This window comes from Corylus avellana, chromosome ca1 (assembly GCF_901000735.1).
Source record: "Corylus avellana chromosome ca1, CavTom2PMs-1.0".
Lineage (NCBI taxonomy): Eukaryota > Viridiplantae > Streptophyta > Magnoliopsida > Fagales > Betulaceae > Corylus > Corylus avellana.
The window spans coordinates 37,018,480-37,022,853 of NC_081541.1; the positions used below are offsets into that span (position 1 = coordinate 37,018,480).

Genomic DNA, 4,374 nt, shown 5'->3' on the forward strand with positions numbered 1-4,374 from the left:
TGAGGAGCCACCATAATAATAATAACCATCATGGAGCCATATGTGATATAAGATGTGATTCAAGATTGTGTACTACATTAAATGTGGGTTGCTTAATTATGTAGTGGAATAGATAATATGAGGTATTACAAGAATGAAATGTCAATGAGCAAGTGTAAGGACTATATATGGCTTTGAGGTCAAGGATAGTATATGTAGCATTGATGATCTTTAAGGTCTATTGAGGTAGTGTCGAGAGCACAATAAATCAATAGGATGAGTACAAATTTCGAGGACGAAATTTAATAAGGAGGAGAGGATGTAAGACCCGAGAAAATAATTAAGTTTATTATTAATAACTTCATAGTAATAAGATTTAATTAATGAGATAAATAGCGCATGAGATCAATTAGAATAACTAATATAATAATAATGACTTTATCATAATTGAGATATATATGAGAATGATTAATAAATAAAATAGATTAATGGTAAGTTGTAGCTAGAGTAAATAAAAGAAGTGTGGGGAATTAAAGAGTACAAAATATAGAATTAATATGTTGTGGGGTAATCTAGCAATTTTAAAAAGATGGAGCTTTAAAATAAAAAAGGATCTAACTAATGCCACATGTCGGGCTATCATTGGCTATGTGGGATTTTTTCTTATCCTCTTATCCCATTTCTTTCTCCCTCTCCCAAACTCACGTGCAGCAGCCTATTCTTTCTTTCTTTCCTCTCTTCTTTCTTTTCTCTATTCTCTCTTACCTTTCTTCTCACGCGCACACACTTGGCCGAGAGAGAGAACGAGCTAGAGAGAGAGAGAGCTGCAGATTGAGAGAGGAAGAGATGCATACCGAGCTAGAGAGAGAATGAGATCGAATGAGAGAGAGAGCTGCTGTCCGAAGAAGATGAAAGAGGAAGAAAGAAAGAAGAAGAAGAAGAAGAAGAAGAAGGTGATGGATTCCGGCCATGGGGTTTGTGAGGTAAACATTCAAGCCTTCTCTTATGATTTTCTTGTTACCCATGGGATTAGAAGCTAAAAATTGTGTGGATTTGTTGGGCTTTAATTTAGGCCCGAAAATTAGGGTTCTTGAAAGGGATTTTGGGGGTTTTTGTTATATGGTTGAATCTCTAGTTTCTCTTTAAGGTTTTGTCCTACCCATTGGATTCTAAACTTGAAATCATAATAATTTTAGGAATTCCTATTTAGGTCCGAAAATTGAGTGAATTTTAATGAGAAGCTTAATTTCTAATATTGGCTTAGGGCTTTTGTGTGTAGTAGATTTCTAAGCATGATTTAAGTTTTGAGTTATTTAATTAATGGGTTGAAATTCTAATTTTACTTATTGGTAAAATATGGGCATAAACCCTAATTGTTATAGTATGTATTAAATTGGGGCTTTTGGTATGTGAACACTAGGATGGCTAATTGGATGGGCTAATTGCATTTGAAGTGTTAGTTAACCCTAAGTTTTCATGGGTTTAATAGAAATTGATGAATATGAGTTTAGGTTCTAATGTCATATTAGAATCATGGTAATTATCGTAAGTGTTTATGAGTATATTATAAATTGGGGTAAACGACAATGAGAATGAATATATATATATATATATATATATATATATATATTTATGTTACGTATGATAAGGGAGTAAATGAGTATTTAAAGTAATGAGTAGTAAATGGATAAGTAGATGGGTATAATGGTAAACATGTTGATAAACATAGAGTATGATAAGGTTATGTAATAAAATGATTTAAGATGAGATGATTGTATATTATTGGTTGCCCAAATATAACCTTAAGGCATTAGAGTATTGTATGTATAAATTGGTTATGTTGTAAAAATGCATAACTAGACTTTGGATTCACTTAGTATTGTAATTAAATATATATGTACAATAAAAGTGACATAAGAGCGTTATTGAAATTGGATTAACTTAATATGCATTTAAATTGTATAAGTACCAAATATACTTTACTATCGTAATTTGATAAAGTAATAAATTGCTTATGTAAAGATGGAATTCATTAAGTGTGTATTTAGTAATTAAGTTAATACACGGTGTAAGAATATGGTAACATTGGGTTTCTTAGTGTAAAGCAATTAATTAGAATAAGGACTTAGTTGAGTTGGCTTATATGGAGGGTCTTTGGTGCTTAGTTAATGTCTAAGAGAGTAAAGCGATACTACGTGAGAGCATGTGGGTAACTATGTGTGTAATAAGGTGTAGAGTTTGATAGTTTAACCAAGTCTAATGATGCAGTTAATTGCAGGCATGTAATGTGATATTAGAGGCTTAGGACTACATCTAGTCTTCCAATGTGTGGCATGGGTAATCGGATTGATGGAGCACTTCGAAAGGATTACTTGAGTCGTGAGTCATTTGTAGGCTACAAGGTAAGTATTTTACTTACTGGGCAAAATATATATTATGTTTTAAAGTATAAAGATGTTTTAGATGAATGATTGATACAAGGTGTTTTGTGATTATATGAATATTTGATGATATTCTATGAGAAGTGTTGGATGAATGTTTGATGCGATGTTTTTATGAGCTTTTATGGGTTTACAAGATAATGTGATGATTATGTTGTTATGAGCATCTTGATGGTTGGCATAGTTTATGACATGATTCTATGATTTTATGATATGAGTTATGATAGCATATGAGTTCAAGGATTTATTGACATAAGCATGAACATGACATGAGTAATGAAACGGAAACAGGGTTCAACTCCGGTAGTGATTGAGTATGGTCTCACTACCGTAGAGCTGGCCCATGCATAATGGAAACGGGGTTCAACTCCGGTGGTGATTGAGTATCGTCTCACTACCGTAGAGCTGGCCTCATGTATAACGAAAAACAACAAGACGGCCCCCGGTAGTGATGACAAGTCTCCTACCGAAGGGTTGGCCTCATGATAGAAATGGCACAAGATGATGTTATGTTATGTATATATGCATGACGAATGTTATGAAGGAGATGATGTTATATATGTATATGTATGGCGAATGTATGAGGAGATGATGTTATGTTATGTATATATACATGGCGGATGTTATGAAGGAGATGATGTTATATATGTATATGTATGGCAAATGTATGAGGAGATGATGTTATGTTATGTATATCTACATGGCGGATGTTATGAAGGAGATGATGTTATATATGTATATGCCTGGCGGATGTTATGAGAAGATGATGTTACGTTATGTATATATGCATGGCGAATGCTATTAGAAGATGATGTTATGTTATGTATATATGCATGACGGACGTTATGAGGAGAGATGATGTTATATATGTATATGTATGGATGATATAAGAAGATGATGTTGCATGAGCATGAGCACGAGCACGCATAACATATGATTGTATGATGATGATGATTGGTTTTGAGTGATTTTTATGCTAGACGTATTAGTATGCATATGTGACTGGTATGTGACGGACGCATATGTATACTTTTATGGCTAGATAATGCATGATGACATATGTATACCGTTATTGCTAGATGATGCATGATGACATATGTATAACGTTATGGTTAGAGGTTGCATGATGACTTTCAAAATGATTTATTGTTAAGCCATATAATTTGCAAGTATGTTCTCTAATGACAACTCTTTTGGAAAGCCCAGTGAGTTCTATACTGCTGAGCGTCTCTATTTCATGGAGATGGCGGGCTCATAATTCCGCCTGTATCACGGGTGGTGGTGATTCCCGTGGTGCAGGAGATGTTGTGAATGCAGGTACATAGACAGTAGATGAGGATCTTGTAGCCTTGTTTTTGGGCGACGTCGGAGGTCTAGATGCGTGGGAGGTTTACTTTGTTGGACTAGTTGTTAGTCCTCTTTGTTAGAGCATTCAAGAACATGCTTAGATGTTGGCATTTGGTATATGGCTCGTGTCGCATGTGACACCTTTGTATAGCCATTATTTTGTATGTAAGACTTTGTTCACATAGATGTATTAGTCAGCTCTAATGTGTTATGTAAGTGTAATGTTATTTATATTCCGCTGCAAAGATATGAACTCTGATGAATCATTGATGATGCATATAGCTCTGTGTGACATATTAAACTGTCAATCAGGTTAATGCATGGGTTCGTGGCATACTGCGGTATTGCCATGCCACTGTGACAATCTGCTTTATTGTGGGTAATGCTTTTTTTTAAAAGAAAAATTTTTAGTCATGTTTTATTAAGCGGGTCGTCACAGATAGAATCTATAGTTTTTAAGAAGATTTCTTTGATTCTTGTGATAGTCTCACAATCTTAGAAATATTTATCCCTTCTACTTGCTGTTTTTCTTGTTCACCACAATCCTACGCTGCATCAGTTGGTATCAGAGCTCCAGTTTTCTTTCCATGGCACCGCCAAACATAAG

At 34.3% G+C, this 4,374-nt stretch overlaps 1 long non-coding RNA gene across 3 annotated transcripts; it reads left to right on the top strand.

The window, feature by feature from the left end:
• The first annotated feature begins 708 nt into the window (after positions 1-708).
• LOC132167043 (uncharacterized) lies at positions 709-4,033 on the top strand. Of its 3 annotated transcripts, none has more exons than XR_009438650.1 (3): positions 709-962; positions 2,248-2,381; positions 3,627-4,033. It is a non-coding gene; the product is annotated as an uncharacterized LOC132167043 (long non-coding RNA). The 3 variants fall into 3 exon arrangements; XR_009438649.1 differs by having other exon boundaries at positions 2,258-2,381; XR_009438648.1 differs by having other exon boundaries at positions 2,258-2,381; positions 3,720-4,033.
• The last annotated feature ends 341 nt before the right edge of the window (positions 4,034-4,374 follow it).